The 15,651-nt window shown below is 39.5% G+C and overlaps 1 protein-coding gene and 1 long non-coding RNA gene across 3 annotated transcripts in view; both read left to right on the top strand.

Annotated features, from left to right (window-relative positions):
• Window positions 1-15,651, top strand: part of LOC101172448 (ankyrin-3) — a 228,478-nt gene that overhangs the window by 13,063 nt on the left and 199,764 nt on the right. The window lies entirely within an intron of this gene.
• LOC144987735 (uncharacterized) lies at window positions 3,792-5,044 on the top strand. The gene is made up of 3 exons (XR_013651401.1): window positions 3,792-3,885; window positions 4,267-4,328; window positions 4,937-5,044. It is a non-coding gene; the product is annotated as an uncharacterized LOC144987735 (long non-coding RNA).

The following is a 15,651-nucleotide window of genomic DNA, read 5'->3' as shown; positions in this document are numbered from 1 at the left end:
TGCCCCGTCCCGCCCCAGCGGGGTTTATTGTTCCATAAAAAGCTTGATATGGATGAGTCTAATGTTTTGAACCATTTTAATGGCGGTTGTGTGGGAATCATCGAGAAGATACTTTGGGTACGATTTTCATTTTTACTGTGGCTACCTTGCCCATAAGGGACAGAGGCAGGTTGGTCCAGCGTGTTAGATCGTCCTGTATGTTTTTCAGTAATGGGGTGTAGTTTAGCTGCACCAGTTCTGATAGTTTGGGGGAAAAATTGATACCTAGATATTTGATATTTCCTGATTTAACTGGTATTGTGAGTCTTTGTTCCATATTCCTGTTGAGTGGTAATAAAACAGACTTATTCCAATTAATGGAATAGTCTGATATAGAGGAGAATTCATTAATGATTGTTGCCGTTTCATTTACAGAATGTAAATTACTTAAAAACAGTAATATGTCATCTGCATAGAGACTAATTTTATGATGGCTGTGTTTGGTTTTAATTCCTTTAATGCTCTCCTTCTGTCTTATTGCTGCAGCTAGAGGCTCAATAAATATAGCAAAAAGAGAAGGAGAGAGTGGGCAACCCTGTCTGGTTCCTCTTCCAAGAAAAAACCTGTTGGAAGTCTGTTTATTAGTTCTAACTGATGCATTGGGGTTGTGATATAATATTTTGATCCAATTGATGAATGATTCTCCAAACCCAAACTTATGGAGGGCAGCAATAAGGAACTTCCAATTTACTCTATCAAAGGCTTTTTCAGCATCCAGTGATAGTATAGTCATTTCCTGTTTTTTGATGGTGGCAAAGTCTATTATGTTAACGAGTCTGCGGACATTGTCATCCGAGTGTCTGCCTTTGATGAATCCAGTTTGATCAAAGTCAATTATGTGAGGAGTGACTTTTTCTATTCTCTGTGCTAGTGCTTTGCAGATAATTTTTACATCTGCATTAATTAAAGAAATGGGGCGATAGCTTGAAGGACTCGTGGGGTCTTTGTCTGGTTTTAGAAGAAGGATAATGTTGGCGGAGTTCATGTTAGGTGGTAGAGATTGGCTTTCATTGATAAATTTTACAGTTTTATAAAATGTTGGTGCCAGTTGTTCCCAGAATTCCTTATAAAACTCTGCAGGAAAGCCGTCAGGCCCTGGTGCTTTACCATCATGCATAAGTAACAGAGCTTCATGAAGCCTAGACAACGAGAGTGGAGAGTCTAAATTTGTGATTTGATCTTCGTTTAACCTGGGCAGGTTTACATTGTTGAGAAATGAGTTGATGCTTTGTTCTGATGGATTGATCTGTGGAGTGTATAAGTTTTGATAAAAGTCTTTAAACGCATTATTAATTTTTACCGGGTCATGGGTGACATTACCTGTTTGGTCCATAATAGAAGTGATTGTTGATTTTTCTTTATTAATTTTAAGCTGATTAGCTAGAAATTTGCCAGATTTATTTGAGTTTTCATATCTTTCCAGTCGAAGCCTTTGTATCTGGAATTGTGTTTCTTTATTGATGTCATTTAACTGCAGTTTTAAATTTTTCAGGTCGCCCAGTATGTGTTCCTGTGCAGAAGCAGCATAAGCAGTCTCCAGGGTTTTGATTTTATTTTCTAGTTCTAAAAAATCTGGTTTCTCTTTGCGTTTTTTATGCGTTGAATAAGAGATGATTTTCCCTCTCATGACTGCTTTCGCTGTTTCCCAAAGAACACTTGGTGATATTTCAGAAGTATTGTTGAATTCTAAGAAGGTTGCCCACTCTTTTTTAAAGAATTCAATAAATTCCTGGTCTTTTAACAGAGATGCATTAAACCTCCAGATTGAACCCAAGGGTGTGGGTACTTCCCTTGAAATAGTAACAGAAACTGGTGCATGGTCACTGATAATAATTGGATGAATGTTGGAACTTTTAATTTCTTTCAAAAGGGAGTTACTGACTAATAAATAATCTAAACGAGAGTGTGAATGGTGAACTGGAGAAAAAAAGGTGAACCCCTTAGCGTTTGGATGACATGAACGCCAAGCGTCGCAGAGACCCAGATCATTCATGTACTGCTGTAGGATACATGCAGAGCGCCATGTACGCTGGTTTGCTGCCGTGCTGAGTCTGTCAAGTTCAGGGTCCAAAACAAGGTTGAAGTCTCCTCCTATAATGATTGTGGAGTCAGAGTGAACTGAGAGTGAGGTGAAGAATCTGTGAAAGAAGGAAGAGTCGTCAACATTCGGGCCATGGATACTGGCTATGCAAAAGTCCTTATTCTGAATGGATATATTAATGATTACAAATCTGCCTTCTGGGTCAGTAACTTTATCCGGTAACGCTTTCTTTTACAGTACAGTACTTACAGTGTACTTAAGTGGTATTTACATGGTACTTATTGTGTAACTACTGGGTACTTTCAGGGTACTTACATGGTACTTTTTATGGAATTTACTGGGTACTTACAGTGTGTTTACATGGTACTTTCTATGGTACTTTACTAGATACTTTCATGGTACTTTTGTGTCTCCTCTGTACTTACATGGTACTTACTGTGTATTTATATGGTACTATTTGGTTCATACCTATGTGGTACATACTGGGTATTTATAATATTCTTACTGGGTATTTACATGTTGTGCAAAGGTGTCTTTTATGGTACTTACCACATGTAAGAACAAGGTAAGTACAAATAAAGTACCTTGACCTTTAGGTCTGCACTCGCTGCATGTTTCATGGTATTTATCACGAATTTACCACATAAACTACCCCTTAAGTACACTGAAACTGTACTGTAAAAGAAAGTCAGCCCTATTTCCACTTAACTACATGGTACTTTCATTACTAAATACCGGGTATGTTCACTTGAATATTACTTGGTACTTACCCCTTAAGTACAATGAAACTGTACTGTAAAAGAAAGTCAGCCCTATTTCCACTCAACTACATGGTACTTTCATTACTAAATACCGGGTATGTTCACTTGAATATTACTTGGTACTTACCCCTTAAGTACAATGAAACTGTACTGTAAAAGAAAGTCAGCCCTATTTCCATTCTATTACATGGTACTTTCAGTAGTAAAGGCTGGGTATGTACACGTATTACCTTCCTGTGCAGTGTACATACATACACACTTGGTATTCTGACCTCACCAAATGAGACAATGCTAACTTGTTGGTAAGGGTAAAGTAACTACATTGTAAAAACATGTTCTGCCCTGATTACTTCTTGTAACATGAGGCAAGTTTAAAGAGAAACAAGACAGCAGTGAAAACAACAATCTTTAATATGATACATGTCTGCAGCATACAAAGTGTCATCACAATGAAACATGTTTTAAATACAAAACAGTACAAAGGAGCATTCCAAAAAACACATTATTGGCCTGAGGGTCGTGCTTTTTGTCCATCCGAATTCCTTCAGCAGAGTTTGGTAACAGTGCAGGACTTCTTCAGGGTTTGTAACTGCAAGAAAATTCACAATAAAAGCTCAAATGAAAATAAAACGCATAACGACTTTGATGAAATACAAAATAAATTTTACTTATTTAATTATTTCTGTAATGAGTTTGATAAATCTCTGTGTATTATTTATCGCTTTGACTGTAATGCTTGAAATTAATCAATTATCCTCATTTATAAACATGATAATAAATTATTCAAAACTTAACTTTTTTTAAATATTGTTCTAAAAATGAACTTTATATATGTCAGGAAAATATGTAAAACAACAAGGCTAAATATTTACTTTTAATACTAAAAACACCCCGAGTGTGTGTTTTTGTTAAGTAGGTCGGGGCGAGTAAAATTGCAAATTCCCAGCGCACTTGAATGCAGCACAACTCCCCCAAAGTGAACGTGCATTAATCCGGAGAGCCTCGAGGCGCGCGCAACAGTTTGAATTTCTCTTCATTTGGCAGGTAAGCCAGTGTTTTTATTTTTTTTAAATATTGGATAAATTACATGTAAATATTTAAACTGATCAAACTTTATAAAGAAGCTAACCTCGTGATTTCAAGCCGCTATCTCTGTGTTTAAAACGTGACGTAAGAGCATGTCTACGTTACTGCAATAATTTCAGTTATTTCAAAATGTTTAAATTTTCAAAGTTTGTAATGAAAATCTACAAACATTGTTGTTACTTACCAGGAGAGAGGCACCTGTAAAACAAGCACGTAGCCTAAATGATAAAGTCTGTTGTTCTGTGCCCGTTTGACTGAGCGCACGTCTTTCTGGGAAAATCAAAGAAAGGCGTTTATTTAAAATAATGATGACGTACTTCCGTTTTTTTACCGCTTTAGATCAGCTATGGTGAAGAAGACATCCCAGACGAATCCGTGAAGCCACAGGAGAGTAAGCTAAAGTAAGTTAAATCCACCAAGTGGACATATTATTTACATTAATGAAGAGTTTAACTGCATTTTCTTTTCTTTCTCCGTTTTTATTCTATTTTTATTTATTTATTTATTTTCAAATATGATAGAGACAACAATACCCCCCAAAAGTGAATGTAACTGTTTGAAAATTAAAACATATTTTTGTGAATAACTGCGTTGAATTTGAAATTGCCTATTTATTTCTTTTTCCTTTTCTTTTACACTGCCATGTTTTTCATGCTAATGCAAATTGTAGGTGCGAATAATATTTATAAAGATGAAATACATACAGCAATTGGCAATTAAAACATTACTTTTGTCATTCTTTGTCTAAACAAATTATATTTTTTATGGCAATTTTGATTTTTTTGTCTTTGATTTCTTTTTTGTTCTTGTTTATATAACTAAAATTTAAAGTTGTGAATAATCTATCATGTTTATAAATGAGGATAATTGATTGATTTCAAGTATTACAGCCAAAGCGATAAAGACTACACAGAGATTTATCAAACTCATTACAGAAATGATTAAATAGGTAAAATTTATTTTGTATTTCATCAAAGTCGTTTTCGTTTTATTGTGAATTTTCTTGCAGTTACAAACCCTGAAGAAGTCCTGCACTGTTACCAAACTCTGCTGAAAGAATTTGGATGGACAAAAAGCACGACCCTCAGGCCAATAATGTGTTTTTTGGAATGCTCCTTTGTACTGTTTTGTATTTAAAACATGTTTCATTGTGATGACACTTTGTATGCTGCAGACATGTATCATATTAAAGATTGTTGTTTTCACTGCTGTCTTGTTTCTCTTTAAACTTGCCTCATGTTACAAGAAGTAATCAGGGCAGAACATGTTTTTACAATGTAGTTATTTGACCTTTACCAACAAGTTAGCATTGTCTCATTTGGTGAGGTCAGAATACCAAGTGTGTATGTATGTACACTGCACAGGAAGGTAATACGTGTACATACCCAGCCTTTACTACTGAAAGTACCATGTAATAGAATGGAAATAGGGCTGACTTTCTTTTACAGTACAGTTTCATTGTACTTAAGGGGTAAGTACCAAGTAATATTCAAGTGAACATACCCGGTATTTAGTAATGAAAGTACCATGTAGTTGAGTGGAAATAGGGCTGACTTTCTTTTACAGTACAGTTTCATTGTACTTAAGGGGAAAGTACCAAGTAATATTCAAGTGAACATACCCGGTAATTAGTAATGAAAGTACCATGTAGTTGAGTGGAAATAGGGCTGACTTTCTTTTACAGTACAGTTTCAGTGTACTTAAGGGGTAGTTTCTGTGGTAAATGCATGGTAAATACCATGAAACATGCAGCGAGTGCAGACCTAAAGGTCAAGGTACTTTATTTGTACTTACCTTGTTCTTACATGTGGTAAGTACCATAAAAGACACCTTTGCACAACATGTAAATACCCAGTAAGAATATTATAAATACCCAGTATGTACCACATAGGTATGAACCAAATAGTACCATATAAATACACAGTAAGTACCATGTAAGTACAGAGTAGACACAAAAAGTACCATGAAAGTACCCAGTAAAGTACCATAGAAAGTACCATGTAAACACACTGTAAGTACCCAGTAAATTCCATAAAAAGTACCATGTAAGTACCCAGTAGTTACACAATAGGTACCATGTAAATACCACTTAAGTACACTGTAAGTACTGTACTGTAAAAGAAAGCGTTACCCTTTATCCTTATGAGTAAATGTAACATTTTTATTAATCAAAACTGCAACCCCTCTTTGTTTGGAGTTGAAACCGGCAGAATACATAACTGGATACTGGGAACAGCACAGGAGATGACCAGCTGATAAAGATAAATGGGTTTCCTGCAGTAAAGCTATATCTGCTTTAAGATCATCCAGGTGATTTAACACTTTCAATCTCTTTGGCCCAGAACCAAGTCCACGCACATTCCAGCTAACGATGTTAAGACTGTTCATAGCTGTTCTAACCGGGAGAGTGCAAGGCTAAATAGTGCGTGTGCCCGTCCGTGTGCGCGTGCACGCTGTGCGTTCCTGCTACACTAACAAGCGCTGTGCGTTGTGGGTGAACGTGTCTTGGCTGTGAGTTGCATGTTGCGTGCGTCCTGTGTGAGCCTAAGTGAGGTTTTTGCAGTTTATCAACGTGTGTGTGCGGGATCGCGTGTGCATGCTCTTATGCGCGCTAGTATGCGCGCGCGCCCGTTCCGTGCATAAATAAATACTCACCGTGGTTGCGTTGACTTTACCTGATTTACATATGAGGACATGGGAAGGGGGGGGGGGGGGGACAAGAGAAAAGAGAGGAAAAGAGAAAAAACAAAAACAACGAAACAACAACAGAAACATGAATGTGAGAGAAAGAAAAAACACTTTTCCTGAGAGGTGTGGATTATTGATGATCCGATTATTTCCTATTCAATTAAATAAGTTTGCGGGTTTCTTCTGGGCAGCGCAGATGTCAGTGCGCCTCTGAAAGCCTTCAGCACAGCCAGGGTGTTACCTCTGGGTCCCGGAACAGCTTGTCGTTCACAAAAAGTTTATCAACGGCAACCACCGCGCGGGCTCCAGCAGACAGGTGCTTCCTCCTCAGCGGGAAGAGGATTTTCCGCCGGCGGAGGATCTCGTCTGGAAACTGATCATTCACGCTATAATGTGTGCCTTTCAGTTCTCGTCCTCTGCTTTTTACCAGCTCCTTTTGTTTGTAATGTTCAAATTTAGCAACAATAGGATGGGGACGCTGATTGTCCGGCCTTTTTCCTCCGAGCCGGTGAACCCTGTGGAAGGAGATCTTCTGGACCTCTTCCTTGGGGAGCTTCAGGTGGACCTCTATGAAGGACTTGACAATGTTCTCCGGGACTTCTCCTGCCTCTTGTGGAATCCCTGCGATCACAAGATTGTCCCTCATGCTCCTCGCCTGAAGATCCAGGAGGGTTTCTTTGATGGATCGGTTTTCCTCAGAGAGACGGGCGGTGTCGTTGCCCAGGGTCTTCACGGTCTCTCTGAGGGCCTGGTTCTCCGCTGCGAGCTCCTGCACCTGCTGTTGGCTGAACTCCAGAGACTCTCGCAGACCTTGGAATTCCTTATGGAGGATCTCCAGCAGATTTAAACGGCAATCAAGGCTGGAGAGCTTTTTATCAATTGAATCCAGGATATCACTCATGTTGCTGCCTGGGGAGGAGGCAGCCCCCGGGGAGTCTTCGGGACGGTTGCGTTTGGTGGACGGAGTGGCGGTGTTGGATTTCCTCATGATGAGGCAGGTATTGAAACACTCGTCGATGTAATTCTCCAGATCCTCCAGGTCATCCAGGCTGGCAAATGCTTGACAAAGCGCCGCCAAGTAAACTCACCACACTCCTCTCGTCGGCTCTCGCGATACTACAGCATCACGTGTCCTCACCATCACGTGTCCTTTCAAAAGTTTTATAAAGCAAAAAAAAATTTTGAAAGCAAAAAAACTTTTTTTGAGCAAAAAACTTAGAAAGTTTTGTGTTCAACTTAGAAAGTTTTGTGTGCAACGTGGTGGCAGAAATATCACTCCATAGCTTCACACGGGATCCAGTGTCAGACCGTGTAAAGAGTGAATAAAAATGAGGAAGCTCAGCGACGTGAGTCTGTCCGGCATCGGTTCCACTGTTTTTCACTCAATCTCCCATGATTCATTGGGTTAATTTGACAGCGTCTCTTACTGCCCTGCTGTTGACTGTCATGAAGCACAACAAACACAAGCGTTGAACAGTCTGTTCTAACAGTCTGCTAATCTTGATGAAATCAGAGGTAAACAGTTTAGTTTTCCTTCAAGGTTTGTGTTAGAGCACAGAGGATTTATTAACAACCAGAGATATATGTTTGGTCCAAGTCCTCTAACAGAAACAGCAGCTTTCTAATATCTGTTTGAAGGACAAAATTCAATTTCAGACTTCAAGCACTTTTGAAAAATTAAAAGTTGAAATATAAGTAATGACAAAATAAAATAAACATGGTTAAAGTGAAGTGGCCAGCAGACATATTTTACTGAAATAAAACATTTCAATCACCAAAAAATAAATGAAATATTTTTTATTAAAGTTACATTTCTGACTTTGGCAATAAAAACTTATAAAACGTCAACATGTTCACTTTTTGTGTAACACTGAACCTATAAACATGAATAAAATGTTTTTTTTTTTTTTTGTAAAATGTATCAAGCATGCTATGATTATATATTTGTTCAAAAACAGAACTTTGCTTTTGCAAAAAACAAAATGGTTTTAAATCACTGTTCAGAAAGAATATATTTTTATTTTTTCATTTCTTTCATTTTTTTGAGGTTACATAAAGTTCAAACTGTAGGGTGAAACCATTATTTAGTTTAAAATTGATTAAAAACTATAGCATCTTTTATTGAAACTTCCAGCATTTACGCCCTCAACTATTACAAAAAATGCACACGCGATTGTGGGGGATTGTACATCAATAAAGACTACGGAGTTTCTCTTTCATTTGTACATTTATTGTTGTTTGTGTCCCTCGTGATTTGTTGGTGTCCCCTCCCATGTACTCGCACACAGATTCTTCTGGTGACATCCGTCACCACACAGTGACCGACACCCAACCCCCCCCCAGCACCGCATGCCCCTTCCCCGGCCAACGTGATGCCCACAGGCCAGGCTGCCCTGAGAGGAACCAGGTGGGTGAAGACTGGCCGCCCCTCCCTGATCCCACCTATGTATTGTGATGTGGGTCTCCAGTGGGGTGGCGGGCCCCACTGCTGTCGAAAAGCAAATGCCCCTTACGCCTGGGTCCGTCTGTGTGTAGACATCATTTTCTTTCAAAATAAAACAAGTTGTGCCACATCTCACTGCAGCAGAAAGATTAGTAGCCTATGTCACGTGTCAGTAGTGACAAATAAAAACGAAAAAAAAGAAGTACCGGTACACAATTTTTTGTTGGTGCACCTCAACCATAAATTAATAAATCAAATGAATTAAACTAGAGCCAACTGAGCCAGTTTAGCTCGTGCTGGTTTGCGGCGCCTTCCGTCCGTGAAACCCGGGTTCAACTCCGGGCTGCTCCCTGTTCCCTTCTCTACCTCTGCCAGTTCCAAGCCCGGTTTGAGAAGGTTGCGTCAGGAAGGGCATCCGGCGTAAAACATTGCCAAATTTACCATGCGACTCGTTCGCTGTGGCGACCCCTGATGGGAGAAGCCGAAAGTGGAAGAAGAATTAAACTAGAGCCAACTAAGTGATGACCCTTGTGTATTTTTCAGACCATGAAGTTACACCTAAATCCATATAATTTTTCAAAAGTCTGCTTTATAATCCTTGTGTATGAATTCTGGTTGTGCTTACTGACCTCAAACCATTTTTTCTGAGGTACAGGCTGCTCAAGAATCTGTCAAACTTTTTTAATCGACTTTGTTCAACTGCGAAGCTGCTCTGCTTGATGGATTGTTGGAGCATTATGGGTAGTCTAGTCAGTAGCCTCCTGGGCGAATAAGGACATATAAAGTAGAAGTTTTGTTTAGCATAATGCAGCTAGTAGTCTGAATTTTTGTTACTTTTTAAAATGTCAAACCTTTTGAAAATAACAAACATTTTAGAATTAAAAAAATGTTCTTCTACCAGAGAGCCATAATGGACGGGTAAAATGGCAACATGTGGCTTCAGAGCTTAAGGCTACGTTCACACTGCAGGGCTTAATGCTCAATTCGGATTTTTTGAAAAAATCCAAATTGTTTGCTAGACCGTTCACATTTCCAAGTAAATCCGAACTTTTGTGATCTCCAGTGTGACCGTGACACGACCCAAACGAGACCCGCATGCGCAGAAGCCAGAAGAATACTCAACGGTGAACGACGTCACTTGTTTGCGGAGCAGATGTCAACAACAGTGTTGTCAAAAGCGGAGCTCTTTTTGTAATATTAAATTTATTTTCACGAAGGAGCAGCACAATTACAATCTTCTCATTTTAAGAAGGCAATGGAGTCGGGATCGTCTGTACCCACTGTTGTGGAATGGAAATGTGTATGTGTTGGGCCCGCGCGCCCCGTGTGTGTGTGCAAGCGCGTGCCGCGATAGAGAATAGGGGGGGGGGGCAGTGTGGGCGCGCATTCATGTTGTGTGTTACGGAGGACGGTAATAAAAGAAGGTTTCCCCCAAAATAAATGCTATGGACTCTTTATTAACCCGTTCTGGAGAATCTAAGGATCAGAACAGGGAGGAGGAGGAGGATCGCCTCGGGTCCCCTGCGCTTCTGAGCACGGTGACGGTCGGAAGGGGAGAAAGAAAAAAAAAAGTTATAGCTGTAAAGGTTCAACACCACGCTCTGCCATTTATCTGGAAAATTTTTCAAAAACCGCCCAGTTGCGATAAGAGCCCTGGAGTTTGGCCTGAAAAGAGCGATCAGCCCAAATATTAATCCAATCGGGGATCTCGCTTCCCTTCCACTGACTGATCTCAGCAGCATCGTCCACCATGGTTGATGTTTACGTTCTCGTTCCCGCCTACTTTAACGCAAAATGATGACGTTTGTTGCGTGTCGATGACGTACAGTTCGGAATCAAGTCGCCTGGCCAGTCAGACGGCGGTCGCAATTGAAAAGAACGGCTGCAATTCGGATTCAGGACGGCAAACCCACGGGGCCTGGGTCGCAATTGAAAAGATCGGATCTGTGTCATTCAGACTGTCATGAAAAGATCGGAATTGGGCCGCTTAGGGGCAAAAAATTCGGAATTGGGTCGTTTCAGCCTGCAGTGTGAACGTAGCCTCAGTTGCAGACCCTTGGTGTAAATAGCATTGTCATTGAGAAATCCCACCACGTGACTGTTGATACTGTTGAACATTTGTTTATGGTGGTGGTACCTTGGTAACCAAGTATTAACCTAGACTCATTTCGTTGTGGCTACTCATTAGCAACACTTTTCAAAAGATCTCAATTACATGCATCGTTTTCTTTCTGCAGGAGAACTGTTGAAATAGGGGCAGGAGAGATTAAAGATTAGACGGGAGAGATACTAGGACAAAGGAGGGCAATGTGAAAGAAAACCAAAACTAAAGAGCTGTGAGATGTAGATGAAGATATTAAGGTGCAAGGGAAAATTTGATCTTTATCAGGTGCTTATGTTGGATGGATTTGGCAACCAAAGTAAAGCAAACATGTACCTGTATGAGACTGCAGTTGTGTTTTCGGTATGCATGTTTTAACAAATACACTCACAGCTAAATCATGCTGCTGTAAAAAAAAAGTCAGTTGTCATTAAAGAAAAAGGTCAGCGCTCCTGCATTATTTTTTCATATATTGAAAAAACAGTTTGTTACTAAAGTTCAAAGTTTACAATCCTCTGCTGTGGGCAACATGTTCACACTTGCCACATGCTCAGGTTTAGGCCTAAATATTTTCCAATGAGCTGTACAGAATCAAGTTCTGAATCAGATGTCAGCCAATGGAATGTGCATAAACCATAATGCAGTTTTGAGTCTCTTTTTAAGGTCAATAGTTTAATATTTATTTATTTATTTAATTTTGTTGTAGTTGTTGTTGTTTTTTGTTCCTGAACAGTTGTTTGTTTTGGTTTGAACCTTATTACTTATTTCTGTATTTGGAAAAAAAAACAAAAAGGAAAAAACTTTTACATGATTTTTACAGTTGATCACATGTTTTTTTTACACTTTTTTAGTTGTATTTATTTTTGTAATATTTAATATTTATTAATTTTTTTGATACAAATCTCATTTTTGATAATAAATTTCATAATTTTATTAATAATGTTTAATAATTTAATATGAATGCATAGGCTGCACGGTGGCGCAGTGGTTAGCGCTCTTGCCTCACAGCAAGAAGGCCTCTGGTTCAAGTCCCGGCTGGGGGACCTGAAAAACGACATCAACGGGGGACCTTTCTGTGTGGAGTTTGCATGTTCTCCCCGTGTATGCGTGGGTTCTCTCCGGGGTCTCCGGCTTCTTCCCACCGTCCAAAAACATGCTTCATAGGTTAATTGGCAATTCTAAATTGTCCCTAGGTGTGAGTGTGAGAGTGAATGGATGTGTGTTTGTGGACATTCTACCCTGCGACAGACTGGCGACCTGTCCAGGTTGTTCCCTGCCTTCGCCCACAAGTGGCCGGGATAGGCTCCGGCAGCCCCGTGACCCCAAAAGGGAAAAACGGTTAAGAAAATGAATGAATGAATGAATGAATTTTTGATGTCCTTTTTTGATGTTATATTGTATAGATTATTGCTGAATGTCGTTTTTGCTGCCACAGACAAATGAAATTTCCCCATTGTGGGATTAATAAAGTCATCTATCTATCTTATACTAATGGCACATAACCAAAGTTGATAAATTATAACCTAGATTTTTAAGTTGTAACCCGTATGCATATGGTGTTACCTGCTCCATAAGAATTTGCAGAATCTTTGCTTTTCTGTGCCTTTCTGTCTTTCTGACTGGTGCAAAAAGGTCGAGGCACAACCTTTATCAATTTTGGTGTGATATAAAATTCTCACTAACGAAGTCTTCATGCTGTATCAATGGGACTCCTTAGGAATATGTTACATTAGACAAATTTTATTGTTGAACATAACATTCTATAACAGGACTCATGGAGAACTTTTGGACAAACAACCTACCACTGCGGCTGTGGTGCAGTGGTAGGGTGGTCGACCCCTGATTGGAATATTGCAGGCTCGATTCCCACCCTGCCCATGTATCAAAGTGTCCTTGGACAAGACACCGAACCCCACCCTGCCTCTGGTGGAAGGCCGGCGCCAGTGTTCGGCGTGTGAATGTGTGTGTGACTGTAAAGCTCTTTGGGCCTTTGAAGAAGGTAGAAAAGCGCTATATAAGTATACGCCATTTACCATATTATTTTTCGATTATTTTGAATTTTAAGCTACTCTCTTTATGTATACATTGGTCCCTTGTTTATTGCGGAAGTTAGATTCTAAAGATAACCCGTCGTAAGCTAAATCCGCAAAGTAGTCAGCTTTATTTTTACAATAATTGTAGATGTTTTAATGCTGTAAAACCCCTCCCTACACATTTGATACACTTTTCTCAGACAAACATGAACAATTTCACACTTTTCTCTCTGGTTTTAAACTCCCATGAGTCTTTGTGGCTAACACCCAGGTCGCCACAGTATTAACTTTGCGCAGACGCGAAACTAATGTTAGCTGTGAGTTTCCTTCGAGATGCTATTAGGTGACAGTAAGTTAGGTGAGAGTCTATATTGCTAATGCAGACTCGAGGTTGCTGTGTGCGTATGCCACAGTAACACATTCAATCTGTTAACGAACTTAAAACGGCATCACCTGACTGTAACAATCGGGTCTACAAGAAAAAAAATGTGCAAGTTAAAATGTTTTTTTCAGACCAGTGTTAAGTATCCAAAGTTTTTGGTTCCTGGCAGCTAATAGTTTTTCTTATTTTATGAAGCTGATCACCTACATAGGTCAATTTTATTCATTGTCAAGTAAAACCAATAAATGCATTTTGCAAGTAATTTTTTTCTGCCTTTTTTGCACCGAAAAAATACCGAAAATAGATAAAAACTTTATTAGTCTCCCAAGGGAGAAATTCAGGTGTCTGGCAGCAAAACACACACAATAAATAACAATATAATAATAGTTCATAAAATAGAAGTTCATATCAGGGATGTTTGTTAAATAGCAGTACTGAATTGAAATATACCAAACCGAGGCCTATGAAATTCTGAATCGAACCAAAATCACCCCTATGGCCTACTAATAAAATAGTAGAGAGCAGCACTACCTCCATTCAACAGAGTGCCTCTGTTTTAGCCTTTGAAACAAATTCATTGTACTACTACTTTTGGTGGCGGGCAGTTTTTTGCTCAAAGTCTCCAGTCTCAAAACCGAACCAGTTCTGTATAGCTGAAGAAATGGTTCCTTCTTTAAGGAACAAACTACTCTTTGCTAGCTGCCATTTTATCATCTGCACATTGATAGACAAGGGTGGGCTGACCTTACTCTGAACAACGGAAGTCCAAGAGACCAGGATGCTGGGGGATGATTCAGATTTTCCAAAAAATAAATCTTTTTAATTTGCAAAATTTGAATTAATGGATCAAATTGATTTATTGCCCCGCCCTTTTACATAAATACTTATTTTCAATTTTATATAAATCTTATAGACAAACATCCATGCAAACAGAAGTTAGCACAAATAAAAGTATAGCCTGCACTAACCTTCATAAACTAAGTCTGTCTATGCATACACACAAACGCATATCCACCAGATATCATCAGGACAGGTTGTTACGAAATGTAGAAAGGAAGGTGGGACACACACACACACACACCCACACAGGCCCAAAGCCCATAGCAGAAAATATTTTGTATTAATTTTCATCAGTTAGTCGAATGTATGATTGGATTTAGTCATTTCCATTTGGCTGAACTTCCAAACACATGAATACAGAGATGTTTAATAACAGCCTGAGTGATGGACAAGTATTGACAAGTTTCACCGCTTCTTCGTGCCCTCATTAAGCCTGCAAAGGAATTTACAAAAAAATGATGCATCATTCAAAAAGGATGGAGATCAAAGACATTTTTATGTGCTAACTTTCAAAGCTTGAGGCTTTATGAGAAACTCCTACACAGCACTAGCACCTATTCACATCTACACCTCACATTGACACCTTTTAATTTTTTTGTTTTTTTTATTTTTATCAGCTGCGATAGTGACTATGTTGACACCCACTAAGACAGGCTGACACAAGATTATGGGCCTTCCCACATTTTAGTAGCAACTCAAAGTGTAGTCCAATGTGGGTACAATGGCAGTGGTGGGCTGGTTCTCTGCTGTTTGCGGATCTTCCTTTCCTCACACTGGATCTCTCTTTTCTTCTCAGCCAGCTTGACGCCGGTTATGTTGTTGGCACGCCAGCTAGAGCGGTCGGAAGATGCTGTTTCGAGATCTGCTGGGTCGATGTTGCTTGACTTCAGATCCCCAATGCAAACATCCTTGTAGCGCAGGGCGGCTCATCCGGTTGGCTGTGTTCCAGTGGCGAGCTCGCCATAGATAGCTTGCCATCCTTTGGAATGCAGCCATCGTCCTGCAAACATGTCCGAGCCAGCGCACGCGCTTCTGGGAGAGAATGGCAAAAATGCTTGACATGCCTGCCTGGGCCAAAACATCAGCATTTGAGATGCAAGCCTTTCAGGTAATGTCAAGAAGTCGTCGGAGGTTGCAAATTTGGAAGGCATTCAGTCTTTGCTCTTTTTTATTTTATTTTTTTTAACTTGTCCTGTCCAACAGCTGGGCAAACAAATGAGAGCTGAAGGCCTCTTGT

Source organism: Oryzias latipes, chromosome 19 (genome assembly GCF_053564925.1).
Source record: "Oryzias latipes strain Hd-rR chromosome 19, Olatipes_Hd-rR_3.1".
Taxonomy (NCBI): domain Eukaryota; kingdom Metazoa; phylum Chordata; class Actinopteri; order Beloniformes; family Adrianichthyidae; genus Oryzias; species Oryzias latipes.
This window is presented reverse-complemented; position numbering and strand designations above follow the sequence as displayed.